General features: G+C 41.8%; 1 protein-coding gene across 2 annotated transcripts in view; it reads right to left on the bottom strand.

Moving 5' to 3' along the window:
• Positions 1-19,585, bottom strand: part of PRR16 (proline rich 16) — a 119,758-nt gene that overhangs the window by 37,500 nt on the left and 62,673 nt on the right. The gene's annotated exons all lie outside the window — the stretch shown is intronic.

Raw genomic sequence — 19,585 nt, 5'->3', positions numbered from 1 at the left:
AAAACAGCCAGAGAAAGTCAAAATGTATGTGCAAATAATTTCAAGCAATTATCCTTTTGCTGTTTCCCATCTCTGCAGAGAATGTTAACCAAGTCGTTTTTTTAAAAAAAAAAAAAGAAGAAGAAGAAAGAAAATATTAAAAAGATTAAAGATTGGTTTACAGCTATTTGAGTACAAAGAAAGGGGAACGTTTAATGTTTTTTTCCCTCATTTCTCAGCTCTTTCATATTCTCTCAGAGCATAGAAAAAGGATTACATTTCAAGTTCTCAGGGTCACTGTAGTTTCTTACGCAATTGCAGAAAAATATGGCTGTACATATATTTCACAATTTTTTTCTTCTAAACAGACCATTTCCTAGATGCATTCCCCAAATCAGAAGATGCTAGAATTATAGATAAGTGGATTCCCTCCCCATTGTTTTTAGTTATTGTTCTATGTGTCACATCTGTTTTGTTTTCACTACTGCATCCTCTAATTTAACTTAATTTCCATAATTAAATTCAAAACTCACATATTTATATTTTGCCACAGTGTACAGTTCACACCTGTTCATAAATTCATAAATTACTATGTCAGTTTATAAAGGTCACCTACTGAAGCCTTTTTTGTATACCAAAGTCCAACAATGTGGTTTTGGTTCACACAATGCCTTTTTGAGATAACTGATATGATACCTTCAAACAGCTATTTTTGACAGATGCATATTGCATTTGTTCCAATTTCTACCCATTGGTAAGTGTTGGCACTATTTGCATGAATTGAAAATGTCTAAAGTATCCAATAATTTAGCTCAATGAAGGGTAAAACGGAACCATTGTTAAGGTTACACTGATAATGTTTTATGAAATTGCTTAAAATTAATTTTATTGGGGACGGGTGGAAATAACAGAAATAAGCAACAATTAGTACTTGTGATCTACTGCAAGTAGTACATGTGATCAAGGACTACAGCAATTTAACAAATGCTAAGCCTTCCGGAGTACAAAAGTATTTATTTTTCCACCTGCAATTGTTCATGCTAATTCTCAATATGCCACTTCCACTCTAGATTCATTCAAGACCCTGCCACCCACAACGGTGGGTGAGGTTACCTGACACTCATTTGAAAATACTCCCCATTTCCATGCCTTTTCTTCCCTGAAAATACCCCAGCTGAATGACGGAGGAAGTGGAAATCTCAATCTTGGTATACACCCTCACCCATAACCAGGGCCGGCGTGTTCATTAAGGTGAACTAGGCAATTGCCTAGGGCGCCAAAATAGAGGGGGCGCTGGCCAGGCTTGGGCGGGGGGGCAGGACGAGCTAGCAGCAGCTTCTCCACTGTATCGGAGAGGTGCTGCTTGCCCCCTATACCACCCCCGGATCCTGCTAAAGCAGGCTTGGGCGGGGGGTGGGACGGGCGAGCAGCAGCTTCTCCGTTACAGCGGAGAAACTGCTGCTTGCCTCTCCACCACCCCCACCTCCCGCTAAAGCAGGCTTTGGCGGGGGCGGGGCGGGCAAGCAGCAGCTTCTCCGCTGTAGCGGAGAGGTGCTGCTTGCCCCCTACACCACCCCCTGGCTCCTGCTAAAGCAGGCTTTAGCGGGGGTGGGCAGTGGGGGGGCAGAAGGTGGTCTGCCTAGGGCACAAGAAACCCTAGCACTGGTCCTGCCCATAACATCACTGGGCAAATGGGGGTTTACCACTATCTCCATTGCCAAAATCACCTGCATCTGCTTCCAGAAGGACACACAGCATAATTCAGGGTCATTCTGAAACGAGCTTTTATTTTTGAAGTTGTTATGTACTAAGCTTGCATCCTAGAACAACAGGCAAGTAGGATCCTAGAATGCAACAACTGATTGGCCTGCAGGAGCAGCCCAATCAGGCTCCAGGAGGGAAGCAGAATCAGCCAATCAGACGGGACTCATTGTGTAAATAATGGATATAGAAGCCTGAGGTTTTTTGGGGAGGGGGAATTCAATCACTGCAATAAAGAGCATGAAATCACTGCAGGACTCCGAGTATATTTCAGAAATGAACCCAGTTTCTCAAGAAATGCATTTCAGGGGCAAGCAACATGAAATAGATCCAGACTGTGTGTGGACAAAACAACTACAACAGTCTCCACTTTGATACTAGAACAAAATGCTGCGTGTATGCAATCGCAGCCACAACGCTGATGATGTTTAATATGCAAATTCCATCCAATGCAACTTATTTTTCATTTGTGTGCTTTTGAGTTTGCAAACTAATGCTAGATCCAATCAAACCAAGCTCCAGAAGGCCCAGCTTTGATTGACAAATCACATTACAAGTTGGGTCTGCACAGTGAGCGACCTACCAAGCCAAATGCAGTACATCAGTCACGTATTGTTGCCTGCCAGTTCTTGACAAACTACATTTTTGCCAATCTGATGCAGACAGTGGGGGGGGGGGGGGGGGTGGACTTCAGTGCTAATATTCATTGAGCAAACATGCCCTTAAATCAATCTGGATGTGACACTACAGGCTTGATATATGGAGCCTCCAAATCCAGTTAAATTTTCAAAAGCATCATTGCAACTTCAAGAGAAGCAGAATATTGTCTGTCAAGGATATGGATCTGCCTCGTATTGATTTGTATCATTGGCAAATTTAGCCCTCAGTTGCCTACTCAGGTGGTAGTAGCTGCCTAATATCTCTATTAGGCGTCCTTCCCAGCCCTGCTATCCAGAGATGGTGAGCACTTTTTTGAATGTACAAAAAGAAAGTTGCCTTGTACCGTTTAAGACTTCCTAGTCAAATGGGCCTTAGAAGTCAAATGGGCCTTAGAAAGCCTGGCTAACAACAAGGCCAGTGGAAGTGATGATATTCCAGCTGAACTACTTAAAATTTTAAAAGATGATGCTGTTAAGGTGCTACACTCAATATGCCAGCAAGTTTGGAAAACTCAGCAGTGGCCAGAGGATTGGAGAAGATCAGTCTACATCCCAATCCCAAAGAAGGGCAGTGCCAAAGAATGCTCCAACTACCGCACAATTGCACTCATTTCACACGCTAGCAAGGTTATGCTTAAAATTCTACAAGGCAGGCTTAAGCAGTATGTGGACCGAGAACTCCCAGAAGTGCAAGCTGGATTTCGAAGGGGCAGAGGAACCAGAGACCAAATTGCAAACATGCGCTGGATTATGGAGAAAGCTAGAGAGTTCCAGAAAAACATCTACTTCTGCTTCATTGACTACACAAAAGCATTTGACTGTGTCGACCACAACAAACTATGGCAAGTTCTTAAAGAAATGGGAGTGCCGGATCACCTCATTTGTCTCCTGAGAAATCTCTATGTGGGACAAGAAGCTACAGTTAGAACTGGATATGGAACAACTGATTGGTTCAAAATTGGGAAAGGAGTACGACAAGGCTGTATATTGTCTCCCTGCTTATTTAATTTATATGCAGAATTCATCATGCGAAAGGCTGGACTGGATGAATCCCAAACCGGAATTAAGATTGCCGGAAAAAATATCAACAACCTCAGATATGCTGATGACACTACCTTGATGGCAGAAAGTGAGGAGGAATTAAAGAACCTTTTAATGAGGGTGAAAGAGGAGAGCGCAAAATATGGTCTGAAGCTCAACATCAAAAAAACTAAGATCATGGCCACTGGTCCCATCACCTCCTGGCAAATAGAAGGGGAAGAAATGGAGGCAGTGAGAGATTTCACTTTTTTGGGTTCCACGATCACTGCAGATGGTGACAGCAGTCACGAAATTAGAAGACGCCTGCTTCTTGGGAGAAAAGCAATGACAAACCTAGACAGCATCTTAAAAAGCAAAGACATCACCTTGCCGACAAAGGTCCGTATAGTTAAAGCTATGGTTTTCCCAGTAGTAATGTACGGAAGTGAGAGCTGGACCATAAAGAAGGCTGATCGCCGTAGAATTGATGCTTTTGAATTATGGTGCTGGAGGAGACTCTTGAGAGTCCCATGGACTGCAAGAAGATCAAACCTATCCATTCTGAAGGAAATCAGCCCTGAGTGCTCACTAGAAGGACAGATCCTGAAGTTGAGGCTCCAGTACTTTGGCCACCTCATGAGAAGAGAAGACTCCCTAGAAAAGACCCTGGTGTTGGGAAAGATGGAGGGCACAAGGAGAAGAGGACGACAGAGGATGAGATGGTTGGACAGTGTTCTTGAAGCTACTAACATGAGTTTGGCCAAACTGCGAGAGGCAGTGAAGGATAGGCGTGCCTGGCGTGCTCTGGTCCATGGGGTCACGAAGAGTCAGACACGACTAAACGACTGAACAACAACAACATCTAGCTCAGTTTTGTATACAGCAGAGCTAGTCTTCAAGATACCCTGCAGAAGACAGCAGGTTAGTCTACACCAGGCATAGGCAAACCCAGCCCTCCAGATGTTTTGGGACTACAATTCCCATCATCCCTGACCACTGGTCCTGTTAGATAGGGATCATGGGAGTTGTAGTCCCAAAACATCTGGAGGGCAGAGTTTGCCTACGCCTGGTCAACACCAATTGGTAGCAGCTCTCCAAAATGTGTGACCCGGTATAATCCTCATCCAGGTGAAATTATATATATATCTATATATATAATTAATATATATATATATATATATCGACTAAAAACAGAATAAAACATCAAACATTAAAAACTTCCGTAAACAGGGCTGCCTTCAGCAGTGGCGGAGGAGCCCTCTCCAGCACCCGGGATGAGACACACCGCCCGGTGACGCACGCGCGATGTCCGTATGGACTGTGCATGTGCAGCATCCCGTATGGAGTGCGCATGCGTGGCAGCCCGTACAGTCGTCGTGCGAGAGGCAGCTCGTACGGATGCCCGTATGGACGGCGCGAGAGAGCGGCAGCCCGCATGGACACCCCATGAGCGGCACCCATACAGACTGCGTGCGCCCACAGTTTCACTGCCTCCCACAGTTTGGCCAAACTCATGTTAGTAGCTTCGAGAACACTGTCCAACCATCTCACCCTCTGTCGTCCCCTTCTCCTTGTGCCCTCCATCTTTCCCAACATCAAGGTCTTTTCTAGGGAGTCTTCTCTTCTCATGAGGTGGCCAAAGTACTGGAGCCTCAACTTCAGGATCTGTCCTTCCAGTGAGCACTCAGGCCTGATTTCCTTAAGAATGGATAGGTTTGAACTTCTTGCAGTCCATGGGACTCTCAAGAGTCTCCTCCAGCACCATAATTCAAAAGCATCAATTCTTCGGCGATCAGCCTTCTTTATGGTCCAGCTCTCACTTCCTTACATCACTACTGGGAAAACCATAGCTTTAACTATACGGACCTTTGTTGGCAAGGTGGTGTCTCTGCTTTTTAAGGTGCTGTCTAGGTTTGTCATTGCTTTCCTTCGAAGAAGCAGGCGTCTTTTAATTTCATGACTGCTGTCACCATCTGCAGTGAACATGGAACCTAAGAAAGTAAAATCTCTCATTGCCTCCATTTCCTCCCCTTCTATTTGCCAGGAGGTGATGGGACCAGTGGCCATGATCTTAGGTTTTTTTTTTATGTTGAGCTTCAGACCCCATTTTGAGCTCTCCTCTTTCACCCTCATTAAAAGGTTATTTAATTCCTCCTCACTTTCTGCCATCAGGGTTGTGTCATCAGCATATCTCAGGTTGTTGATATTTCTTCCAGCAAAAAACTTACATCATGATAAAAACTGTCTGACACAAACATGATGCAGCATACAAATATACTCAAACACATCTTTAACTCAGACTTTCAAACTCCATCTCTTTAGGCCCAGAAGTCTTAATATTCAGTCTACCATGCAACAGTGGACTAAAAAGGTCGAGTAACATATAACTAAATGTTAGATTATACCTTCCTAATTCCAAAAATGGAAGAGAATTAAACAAGTATATGTGGCTTTCAAAGAAGTCAGAACTATTGTACTCATTCAGAACATTATTCAACACACATCCATTTCCTTGGACAATGAAAAATCTGAGCTTTTTACCTGAGTTAGTTAGTTCATGTAGTGAGTTTTTTTTAAAAAAAATAGTGTAGAGATTTTCAACGTACACAGATGGAAAAGCTCAACGAGGGAAAATCAAATATTTACTATGTGAATAATGAATAGGCCACTATGAAAGAAAAGATAGATACTTACATAAGCTAACATCAAAGAACTTCAGGAGGAAAAAACTTTAAAAGATTTGTTCATATCTACAGGGCACTGCCTTTAAAGCCACAAATGATCTCTAGATAGCTGTGCATAGAAAACAAAAACAAAAAACAAACAACCGTACAATTCCAAGGGTGGGGGATAGGGGTGCAAAAACTAATTGTTCTAATTCTTAGAATAGCACTGTCCTTAGGAGTAAACGAGGGACGCGGGTGGCACTGTGATCTAAACCGGGGAGCCTCTTGTGCTTGCTGATCAGGAGGTCGGCGGTTTGAATCCCCGCGACGGGGTGAGCTCACGTTGCCCTGTCCCAGCTCCTGCCAACCTAGCAGTTCGAAAGCATGCCAAAAAGTGCAAGTAGATAAATAGGTACAGCTCTGGCGGGAAGGTAAACAGCATTTCCGTGCGCTGCTCTGGTTTTGCCAGAAGCGGCTTAGTCATGCTGGACACATGACCCAGAAAAACTGCGGACAAACGCCAGCTCCCTCAGCCTGTAAAGCGAGATGAGCACCGCAACCCCAGAGTCGTCTGCGATTGGACTTAACTGTCAGGGATCCTTTACCTTTTTTTAAAAAAAAAAAGGAGTAAACTATACCATATGTATCCAATGAAGTTCTCCCATTAGGGCAGAGACTTCCATCTGCACAACAGGACTTCTTATGCCTTTCCCTGTCTCACCAATCTGTTTTGGAAGGTTGGGTAGACCCTGCAGAACAGTTTTTGGGCCATATTGTGCAGTTGGAGGTCCATGCAGAAATGGCACAAGTTTGCTGGATGCAACTCATAATGGACGCACTCCTCAAACCTAGAGAGAATATCATCTGATTATTCAACCCTTCCCTCCTCACAAAAAAAGCTGGCTGCAGTGTTTCAATCTATTAATTTCTCATTTTATTTGAGACACTACTATCAGAGAAGATGGAGCTAATAACAAGGGGGATGCATTGTTCACTTCAAGGTCAATAGGCAATGGACTGCCACCAAAAAAAGAAATATATGTCAAGTGAAGAGTCCAGAAGCTATTTTAAAAAAGCACCTGGGAGAGTGTTATTTAATGAAATTCTAAGTTATTGCCCATTATCCATTGACTCAGACACTTAGCTTGTCAGATCACCTCAGTTCCATCTGTGCTGCTCTGCCCCTAGTTTCAGCTAAGTTTCAATTAATACTGTGAATAAAACAACCCCCATCCCTTGCTTAACTAAATTTAAATGTGAATTTTCCCCTACCTCTTTTCTCTTTATTGTTTTTGTTACTACCATTTACCCAACACTATCTATGGAAGTAAAAGGTTGGTAGCATATATTTTAAAATGCTATTTTAAAGGCACTTTGCTGCAATGTTTCTATGGCAGGTACAACCCGGTGAGCTTCAGCATAAGCAACAGTGAGATTCGCTTCTTTAGGATGCATTAAGAGAAGGAAATCAATGTTCTTTTCATGGAACTTTTCCTTTGTTGCCCAGAACTAGTTGCATGCAGAAAGTTCTGAACATGTCAATTTGCTGATAACTCTAGCACCCAAGACATCTGCATTAATAGTTTATTCAGAATTGTGAGGAGAGGGGTGGGGTAAAGTAAGTTAAGAATTTTATTAGGACGGCTTACCAAGGTACTCTTTCGGCAGAGGGAAACAAGCGATTCGGAGAAGGGAAGAAACATTTAGGCTTTTTATGATAAGGTTTGGAATTTGATTTTTTAAGGTAGGAATTATAAGTAATTACAGCAATAGCTTTACTACCGGTAAGTTTAGAGAAAATAGGATATAAGAAGTTACGATTTGAAACGTGAATTTATGTGATTAAAACAAGTTGAATGACATAAGGTATATAAGATGTTTATTTGAAGATTAAGGTATGGTGGATGATTGTTAAATTAGTTATAAAGTTACTAAAGTAGATTAGAAATAGAACGCAGAAGAGAGAATGGGGGAAGTCCCCATAAATAAGATTCGGAATAAGAATTTAATTAATAGTTTCCTGTGTATCTGTGGTGTTAAGGTATGTATAAGTTTTAATTTTGTTATTTGTATTGTTTATTGTATTTGTTTTGTCTCATATGTTGATTTGATGTTTTTATCTCTGCATTTGTTGTCTTTTCTATGTGGAAACACCAATAAATTTTTTTGGGGGAAAAAATAGTTTATTCAGCCCATTGCTATCACGGAACCAAATAACTATGTTGGTAACATGAAAGGGACATTACAATTTTTCATATTACAACATAGTACAACACACTCCGCATTCATATAGGTAAGTAGGAACATAATATTAATCCATACTTTTGAGTGCTTCAAAATGATTTGCATTACCATGTGCTGAAAGCAGGCATGCTGCATTACTCGCTAATTCACCAAGCTTCAAAGTGATGCAATTCTATTCTTCAAAGGACAGGGAATGCAAGTTATTACAGATAATTTTCTTGCTTTCTAATGCTATACAAGCAGCACTGATGATTACACCAGACTCTCTAGAATTAGCGTATGAAATACAAAATATTCCTGCAAATAGTGAAGCAAGGACTAGTCAGAGACTTTCTCAGGTAACCAACAAAAAGCATCCAGTTATTATCACAACCTAATTTCATTCCATTCTACCTTTGGATACTAAGACATCATGATAGTTCTATGCAAAGGGCTGTTAAAAGGTTCCTGCTTGTATTTGTGGCCAAATAGGATGAAAGGTACTTTAAATTTCAGAGTGGCAACAGGCGAGAAATACCGAGCCTCTTGAGAGTCTGATGTGTGAGAGAGATTGTTGACACGGCGAGGAAAGTGGCTAATTAAACTGGAGCACCATGGGAAAGGCAATATAATAACTTGTCCATAATGCTTTGGGCAATTCAGAAACACTGCACGGGGATCCCATTTGTATAAACAAAATCTCATTTCGAAGTAGGAAGTTCAACCACATTAATGGCTTCATTGCCGTCTTGGAAGTTTCAGCACAAGTTATTCTGCCAGCAGCTAGTTTAAAGAACTGAACTGGAGCTTCTTACTGTCTTGCTGCTTATTTTTGAAGTAGAGGAATCCATCAGGCAGTACAAGATGGAAGAGCCTGCGGTTCTGCAATTTCCAGAGAAGTGTGGGTGAACTGGACAACCGACCAGTCAAATATTGTGTTGAATCCAGACTTTGACATCTAAAAATGGAAGGGCTCCTTCTAGCCGCAAATGCAGGGAGAACCCACAAGTGACAGCCTTTGCAATTATCCCCTGTAGCCCACAGTTCCCATCCCACACTATTCTGGAGGGCTGCCTAATGCTCACAGCAGACTTTCTGAGGTTGCAAGGGGCTGCAGAGGGAGGGGGAATTGGCAAAGCAGCCTCCTTTCCATTGGCCAGAGGGAGTATCAACTGAGTGGATCTATGCTAGTTGACTGTTAGGATGTTCCCACCAAAGAATGTGCAGTTTGGATCCAAACCATGGTCAGTGTGTGTGGGCACACACACACAGTAAATGGCCTCTTCAATTCTACTTGCATTCTTGCAAGAAATGACTCTTTGGTTGCAGTCCTAAAGGCTAATTCCACATTAATCCTATCAGAGTCACACTGACATCTACAGTAAAATGCATGTTCCTATTAATGCAACTATGATATCCATCCTAGAGAAAGCTCAGCTACACCTAAGAAATATTTATCATTCACAAAGGCAGTAATGAGATCTCGATGTAACATTGTAAAGTCAATTTCAGAAGAACGGGAATATGACTAAGCCAAAGGGTATAACAAGGAAAGCTGCCGCATAGCTATGGGTTATACTTTAATGCAGCTCAATCATTTAGATATATTTTAATCTAACCTCAATGAGAATGTGTTGGGCAACTAGGGGAGGATATGATAAATCAGCCTGCAACCAAGAGTCACCATAGAAATAATTTTACTGAAGTATGCATTGCTTCAGTTCTAATGCATTTCATTTGATTATACACCTTATGCATGGTGCTGATCACATAAGGAAACTTACATTTTAATTTGTTTACACTTTCATTCATTAGCGTATTCCTGTTCCTAGGAATATCTGGTCCATACTTCTATCTCCACCACAGGAACTGTTCATTTTTATTTTTATTTTTGTAAATTCCTCCAACTATTATGGCACTCAAAATGAATTACTATCTCTCATGGAGAAAACCATTTTATAGGAACTAAATATAAATTAAATGTCTAACTCAACAGCAAAGTGCAGGTGTGAAAAAAAATCAATATGCAAGAGCTGTGCTTCACAAATGAACCATGCCATATTTATGAATTTAAAATACTCTTAAAGGGAATTTGCAAACACTTTGTTCTAGTGGAGCTCCCTTACTCAAGGAGAAAACTCACAATTAGCAAAAAAAAAAAAATCAAGATGAGTTAAGAGGATGTTGTCCCTGTGTACTGTACACCTCAGAGTCCAGTATAAAACAGGAGTCACTGGGAACAAACCCTGTAAAGTGTGCATAAGGTTTTGCACCTTGCCTCAGTTACACATGCCCTGGTTATATCCCGGCTAGACTACTGCAATGGTGATACATGGAGCTGTTTTTGTTTGGAAATTTCAGCTGATGCAGAGATGCAGTTGCTGTTACACCTGTGCGTGCCAGACCTTCAGAGTTTGTAACACCGATACAGTACAACTGCATTAGTTGCCCATTCATTCCTTTACTCCATCATATAAATCCTGAGCTCAACTGAAAGTGCTGGTGATGACCTTTAAAGCCCTGCATGATTTGGGACCAAACTGGTAGAAGGACCACCTGCACCACTATGAACCAACTTAAGATCAGCATCTGAAGACCTGCTGGCAAGCTCGTTGTCAAGCTTTAATAGACTTGTGGGCGCAATAAACCTCGTGCCTTTTTTGGGGGGGGTGTCCCCATCCTTTTGGAACTCTGCCCAGAAAGCATTGCTTCTTCTTTGCTAGATTTTAAACTGTTGCCAGCGGCTCCCGGCTGGTAGCCCAGGAAAGTATAAAGACATGGAAAAGTTTCTTACACTCTTACAGTCCAGTTTATTTCAAACTTTACAGAGAGAGGCTATAGAACTCAACCTCTTGGATAAGGGCATTGCCCCAAGTGGATCTCCACACACACCTTTCTCTCCTACTTCCTCATGCATCACCATCATCACCTCCTCTACGGGTGCCAATAAGTGCCCTCCGTCTTTGAGCTCTTTGCTCTCCTACTTTTAAGGCTCACCAGGTTCTGGGAGATGGTGGGTTTGGAATGCTTTCTAGTGACAATGTGTCAGTCAGCTGCTGCTCCAGCTCTGCTTGCTCCTCCTCTCCCATGATTTCCCCCTCCTCAGCCTCTGAGCTGTGACCTCCCACAAACCACTGTTGTCAATTTATACTGTCTTCCTCTTCCTTCTCCCTGGAAGGGTAAGGATGGGGAGGCAGTCTCCACTGCCCAGCCCCTGACGTAAACATCCCGTTAAAATGTTTTGCTTTAATCTCTGTTGTGGTGAGCTTGGTTTCAAACTTCTGCTGCGCTGATGGAGCCTAAGCTTTGGTGCTACGTTGAACACAACCCAGACAATTGCTAGAGGGAGAGGAAACCAAAAAGAAGGAGAGACTTCAAATCATTCTTGAAATGGTACCAAGAACTAAAAAGATCATTGTAAAAGCATCACAGTTAAACACCTTTAACAAGGCTGTAGCTAGGAGTTAAACAACATCAGGCAGCAGACAAGAAAACAACAGGGGGAAATCACTCAACTGTGAGCATAGAAGTAGCTCACAAAAAGGAGGCTGTGCTTTCAAACTGCACTCCCAATGAAGTTTGCAGCAGCCATTTGAAAACATGCAAGGGCAGCTCTTGCATGCTTGAAAAGCAGCTGTGTTCCTTCCTCCTGGAAAACTTCTAGCAAAACTTCCTAGGCAAATGACTTTAACATAAAAAAAAATGTTCTACCTGAGAAGCCTGAATTAATATCCTAGGGAAAAAATGTAAAGTTAATCAGATTCTGCCTCGTCTCTCTGGGGGCCGAGCTCTCCTGCTGCCACTCCTTACGTCCCTGAATGTCAAGACAGCTATCAGAGCAAAGGGAAAAGGCAAGATTACAACAAAATGAGCGCTTACATTGGCAGGTCAAACTTGAAGTGAACTATTAGCTTTGAAATGGATAAGAGCAAAGAATCCATAACAGCAGCCAAGGCAATTAATTACAAAAGATAAGATGACAAAATTCAATTGGTATTTGACAGAAATATTCATGAAGAGTGAAATACAATAACGCCACCAGCTAGAACAGATTATAGAAAGTCTTATTAATGACAAAAAGAACGAAAACTGCCATCGTCTGAGCTCAGAATTCCAACAGAGGGAAAATCCCTCAGAAGTGCACAGTGTATTGCTTTTTTACATTTGTAGATCACTTTTCCTCTAAAGAATTCAATGCAGCATCTATGGCTCTGTCCCCTCATGCATTTCATCTATACACCAACCCTTTGGGGGCAGGCTAGGCTGAGAGAGAATAGCTCAAGGTCATTCAATCAGCTTTGCACCTGTGTGCCTGAAGTTTCCTTTCCCTAGCCCTAATCTGACCATTACACCAACCTGGCAAATGTCTCTTATACAAGCCCTCCACATTAAAACCGATTGTAGTCATTAGTAATTTAGGGTACAACCTAGGCAAAGTTAAACGCTTGTCAGTTTTATTCATTTCAAGGGGGAAATTAAGCATATGCTCACATCTCTTCCATGGCCCTGACAAGCACTTTGCCCAGATTGCATCCACAGCTCTGTGGATTGTCAGGGCCATTTTTTATAGAGCCTATCCTGTGCTACAGTGAGGGATGTCGAAGAATTCTGATGAAAATGGCAACGGGAGGAAATTGCAAATGTTTTGCTTATTCGTCCATTGTCCAAAACGTAACTCAATCCAGCAAATACAATCCCTATGCACTCTTGGTGTCTGCGAACGATAAATACTGTAACTGATTACATCTTCTTTTACTCATTTGCATTGTATTTTCCCTGCATTGAAATAAATGGGGTGGAATAATGTGATGGCAACTTAATTTATGCAATTTTGCTGCAGCAGGCAGTGAAGATCTTCTTTGGTGGAAGATGAACTGCAGTGGAATGGAAACAGCGCTGCATGGGGTGAACACGGGGCAGAACAAAAAAATACATCCCTAGCCACAGATGATTATTCCATACATATATTGCTATAAGCTGCTTCTTTGAAACCCTTGCAACTCACATTTCCTCTGGGTGTTCTATTATCTTTGTGTTCTTAAGGGTGCTATATTGTGCCTTGAAGTTGTATTTTAGAATTCTTCAGCATTTTGTTTCAAAATACATTTTCTTCTTACACACTCCAGGCCAGATGTAACTAGCAGAAGCCAGCACACGGAATCATGGTAGCACCAGGGCTTCCCTCCTGCTCCTCTCATTGCACTTCCCCTAAATTCCTTCTGTTAGATCAAAGGAACCCTCAGAAGAATGTGCAGGGCAAGAACAGGGGAGATCATTCAACCAGGCAAGCAGATATTATTTCCATATTACTTCATGGGTTTTAGTTTAAGAAATAAGCTCTAAAGTCTGATTTATGTCATTATGTATTGCCGAAGAAAAACTAATTACAAGGAATCCTTTGCACATTGCAGTCAGAATCCTTTTGAACACCAGCAGTGTGGTATTAGCTCCTATTTTACTTCTAAATGATTGTTCGTTTTACACATGGGTGATAGGGGAAATCTCAGAAAACTTAACCAGAAATTTTCTGTAGAGGGAAAACAAAACCAAGATAGCAAAATTGGTTAGGGACCTTGATTGCTTCTTGAATTAGTGTTAAGCAATGGTCCTTCTTAAATTTACATTTGCACCGTTTGCTTTCTGAATTAGTTGTATGCTCTGTAAACCAACCTTTGAATGAGCTTCTGTTCAGATGTTGACCCCCAAAGTATACGAAATCAACCATGTGGCTAACTGTGTGGTTGGTGGGATTATCATCATCATCAACAACAACGTTAAAAATATACATTAATAGAATTAGACGTTGATTTTCAGGGTTATCTACTGTAAATAAATTTCCACTGAACTGAAATTGTTGCAGTGCATAAAGTATCACAACTTCCCTCCCTCTATTTATATGCAAGAATTGTTTTTCATTAATAGCAAGATAATGGAAAAAGTATGGAGTGTATTCATCCACTTGTACCGCAGATCTATATTCTACTGTTAATTTCCTTGTGAAAATAGGCTATGCAGAGAGAGTATGTCTCCAAGAACTTTATGGCTGAACAAGGATTTTAAAGTTGCCTGGGATGCGCATGCCCAAACTCAACATTCCTGCCACTATCACAGTAGGTCTGCCTAGGAAGGTAATTCACTAAAGCAAAGAGCCAGTGTTTTTGTAACTTGAGAACTGTACAGAAAACATCCTAGGAAGATGGGGGGTAATCTCATGGGTAATTTCAGTTGTTTTGGCATTTTGTCACTGTTGTTTTTGTTGACAGTTACTGAAAAGTGTGATGAAGAAGTTCACTAAAAATGCTCAACCAGTTAAATTCACATATTTTAGGAAACTTGCTGCTGCAAATCTGGTACTGCTCCACATACATAGTTTTCTGTTTGACCTAGTGTGAATAAATCAGTGATTAAAAAAAAAACTTAATTAAGGAATGCTGGACAGAAAATTTGTGGTTCTCCAGATGTTGTTGGGCTCCAAGTCTCATCAACCAGTATACCAGTGGCCATGAATGGCAGGAGTTACAGCCCTTCAACATCCAGAGGTTATCAGGTTCCACACTGATTTATCCTTTAGCACTGATCCAAAATAAGAATGATAACTAACAAAATGTGTGAAACTTAAGACTGTGTGTTGTGTTCTTTCTATATACGGTTGTACCTTGGATCCCGAATACCTTCGTACTTGGACGTTTTTGGCTTCTTTGGAACCTGTATGTCCAATGGGGCTTCCGCGGCTTCCGATTGGCTGCAGAAGCTTCCTGCAGCCAATCTGAAGCCGTGCGTTGGTTTCCAATCGTTTTGGAAGTCAAACCGACTTCCAGAATGGATTCCATTCTACTTCCAAGGTACGGCTGTGGTTTGCAGACATTTATAATATGATTTAATGGTAATGTCTACCCCACAGCTGAGTCTAACAGCATCTGTTGAAACATTTACATCGTAATCCTATGGACATTTACTCCAAAGTCAGTACCATTGTATTCAATGGGGATTGCCCCTTAGTAAATGCATAGAGAAATGTAGCCTTTGTTACTCAACAAGCTAAATATGGTTGGGAGCGTTGCATGCATACAAATGTGTGTATGTAAGGAAGTTCCATGTATTTTCCATCCCTGAGCCGCAGTTTCTTCCATCACCAGCAAGGCAAAACAGCAATGACGACGGGGTGCTCAGAATGTTAGCCTCTGAATTTATTGTGCTTTATTTGCATGCTGAGTCTTAACCAAGAAATACAAATGCAGCCCAAAGGTATTGTTTACTGATCAGTGCTTAATTTATATCACTGTCCTATGCAGACACAAGCATAGAGAGATAGCCTTGAGACATTATTATGGTGCTCAGTTTGCAACTAATTTCTTTGGCTATAAATCCATGTTGCTGTTACTTTGGAAATATCACAGTTTCTGTAAACAGAGATGGCTGTTTAGAACATGATCCTAGAGCTCTGACTGGCTTTCTGCAAATTCTCTGATCAAAATTCCTTAGTAAATACATTTCACAGCATGCTGGCTCACATCTCGTTGTAACAATGATATTGAAACGGAACACGGAAGCCTGATTTCTGCAAGATAAATAGAAGTTACCGGTAAAATCAGGAAAGTGGAATGTACAGGGAAGATGCACTGTGCAGAGGACTCAAAGGCTACCATCCTTTGCTACACGGTCATTCTTATTCATTTTTATGTCTGACCGGTTATACCCATGACATAGCCCCTTTCATTCAACCATAACTTGGCCAAGTCATTTGCCTTCTCTAGTTGCATTCACAGGACGCGGGTAGCGCTGTGGGTTATACCACAGAGCCTGGGGCTTGCCGATCAGAAGGTCGGCGGTTCAAATCCCTGCGAAGGGGTGAGCTCCCATTGTTCGGTTCCAGCTCCTGCCCACCTAGCAGTTCGAAGGCACGTCAAAGTGCAAGTCGATAAATAGGTACTGCTCCGGTGGGAAGATAGACGGCGTTTCTGTGCGCTGCTATGGTTCGCCAGAAGTGGCTTAGTCATGCTGGCCACGTGACCTGGAAGCTGTACGCTGGCTCCCTCAGCCAATAAAGCGAGATGAGTGCCGCAACCCCAGAGTCGTCCGTGACTGGACCCAATGGTCAGGGGTCCCTTTACCTTTACCTAGTTGCATTCATATTCCATTTCCCTGACACTTCCCTTTTAATTTTCACATTACATTTCAGCTTTCACGTGATGAAAAAGCCACTTCCAGAAAACAAATGGAATATAGTGAATTTTTAGTGCTCATTTCCATGTTTTTTGATTCCAGGGGGAAAAAAATCAACCTGTAGCCCCCTTAACCTGGAAAATTGCAGGAGAATAAGTGGTGATATTTGGGGTGTTATACCAGCATACAGTTGTTTCCTGCTGTTTTCATGGATGAATCATGGGGAAACAGAAGCACACTTATGTGCAAAGGGCGGTGAAGTAGCAACGTTGTCCCCAGCAATTACAAGTAAACATGAACAAAACAAAACAAAAAAAATCCTTCCAGTAGCACCTTAGAGACCGACTAAGTTTGTTCTTGGTATGAGCTTTTGTGTGCGTGCACACTTCTTTAGATATCTGGTATCTGAAGAAGTGTGCATGCACACGAAAGCTCATACCAAGAACAAACTTAGTTGGTCTCTAAGGTGCTACTGGAAGGATTTTTGTATTTTTTATTTTGTTTTGACTATGGCAGACCAACACGGCTACCTACCTGTAAAAGTAAGCATGAGGCATGCTTAGAATCACCCTTTCCCCATTTCTAAATTGACTTGTAACTGCTGGCCTCAATACATAAGTTTCTTACCTGGTGTAAACTTTGCAAAGTATTTCCAGCATCCAATGTGGTTGCTGTAGAATCTGAATTGCCCCATTTCTATAATCTTAGCGACATAAACTGGATTTGACCCAAAGCTTCCTAAATTTACCTGTAGGTTCTGAAGTCTATTCACTTCAACGTGTTGGCTTATTTCAAGAAAAATGAGGTTGCTTCTACATACAAACGAGTCTACAATTCTCCAGTTTGCCATCTCATGGAAACCAAATATTAGCTGTGTTAAACAAATATTGACTGACCAAAAATACAGACCTTAGAAAGCGCTTTCATTCTGAGGGGAATGGTGTTTTGACTATAAGTAAATAAATCTATATTTAGTATTTATTTATTTATTTTTGACAGGAGCAAAAAATAGCTTCACAGCATAGCAAATACAGAATGGATAGGAATTATGTATTTTTAAATGGATAATAAATCAATCAATTACCAGTCACTGCTGGTGGGGAACCTGTGGCACTCCAGCTTTTGTTGGACTCTCATCCATCCCCATCAACATGGCTAATGATCAGAGTTGCACCCACTCTCTTGAATGCTTTCACCCTTGACCATTATATTGATTAGTAAGCAGTGTATATTGATGATGACGATGCTGATGAAGATGTTGATGAAGATGATTGGTTTGGCCATATATCATCGTTCATAAACTTTATCTCATATTCACTAGGCTCTGTTCTGTAGCCCCAACTTTGATTCTTCATTGGTTATATAAATCTCTACTTTCAACACCCCTTGAAGTGTTCACCAGATGCCCAGCTCTTACCATCCCCATGGCAGTTCCAACAAAACTCTTGTCTTACTCCCCTGCCAGAGATAATTAGCCACACAGTGGTTAGAGATTGAGAATCACTCTGGGATTATGGCCCATATTTCTGGAAGCTTCAAGTATTCAATGTTTCATGTCGGTGCATTACCAATAAGATACCCCCTACTCTCCATCTCTGTGCCCTCTCTGGTAACATCATTACAAATAGGCATTTAACTACCAATAGGCAAAACAGCTGGGTTATGTCCAGTCTTCAAGTGCTTCATTATTCTCTTTGGTTGGTTGGCTGGCTGGCTGGTTTTATCCTACCACCCACAGGAATGCAGTTCCTGGAAGGCTGGCCAGGTTCACATCTAGTCCTTGGGTTGCAAATGCTTCCCCAACCTTGACTTAATGACTACAATATGAGCAATGTGTGAAAGTCCCCGATCGAGCAATCTTACCCTGTTGTTAGATCCTAGCAGTACTGTGCATAATTGCAAAGGAGAAATTCCTCACAACATGAGCCTACCTAAAATGGTCTATAACTAATAATCCATTATCATATATGCTCGGGCAGTTGTCAGAAACCAAGTACTGTGCTACCTTGGTTCTCAAATGCCTTGGTACTCAAACAGTTTGGAACCCAAACACTGCAAACCTGGATGTAAGTGTTCCGGTTTGCAAACTGTTTTCGGAAGCCAAACGTGCTCCATTTGGAGTGTTAAACTTCCGATTGAGTGCCACACTTCAATTTTGAGTGCCATTTGAGTGCCATTGGCTTCCTGCAGCCAATCAGAAGCCGCGCCAGCGTCACCGCCCACCCAGAGGCATCCACGGCTTTTGATTGGCTGCAGGAGCTTCCTGCAGCCAATCAGAAGCCATGCCGTGATGCAGAAGTCAGTCTCCGTGTGGAGAGGCCTCCACGCTGCGCCTGTTTAGCGCAGGGACTGACTGAGTGGGCGGCAGGGTCTGCATGGTTCGCGGGCCGGATTAACGAGCATGGTGGGCCGTATCCGGCCCGCAGACCTAAGTTTGGCGACCTCTGTTCTATGGGTTTGGAATGCTTTGTTTTTGGAACAGACTTCCAGAACATATTAAGTTTGAGAACCAAGGTACCACGGTACAAACTATCAAGCCAGTTATTTCTGAGCACTAAAATTATAGGATAGTTATATGATTAATATTTTAGTTTCACTATCCTTTCGTTTCACTGCCTTTAAATGAGTGCCCGGTTGTGGTCATGTAATAGATGCAAGAAAAATGCTTGTAGTTGTATCTACTCAAGGCTGAAGTAATTATGGTTAGTAGGTCTCATTTTTGACTTTAGACTGTGTGCTATCACAACCTCTCAGGTCAACCAAGAATCTCAGCTTGACTGCACTACAGAACAAGAGCTTTTCTTGCCAACAATAGTTTTGTAATTCACTTCTTTTGGTGACTTGCCAAACCTACAGTGTACAGAAATGTTTGGAAGCATTGGAAAGGTCGCCTTTGGTGAAAGGGTATTGAATCAACCCAATCCAGCAGACATTCACAGGTACACAAAATCTCCAGAAAACTCAACCACCCAAAATTCGCTTCAAAAGAAATTCACACACAGTGAATGACTAAATACAGTGGAACCTTGGTTCCCGAACGGCTTAGTTTCCGAACAAATTGTCTCTCGAAGTAAGTGTTCCAGAAATTAAAAATGGATCAATGGGAGTTCACTA

Source organism: Lacerta agilis, chromosome 11 (genome assembly GCF_009819535.1).
Source record: "Lacerta agilis isolate rLacAgi1 chromosome 11, rLacAgi1.pri, whole genome shotgun sequence".
NCBI lineage: Eukaryota > Metazoa > Chordata > Lepidosauria > Squamata > Lacertidae > Lacerta > Lacerta agilis.
Note: the sequence above shows the minus strand (reverse complement) of the source record. Positions and strands in the feature narration are given on the sequence as shown.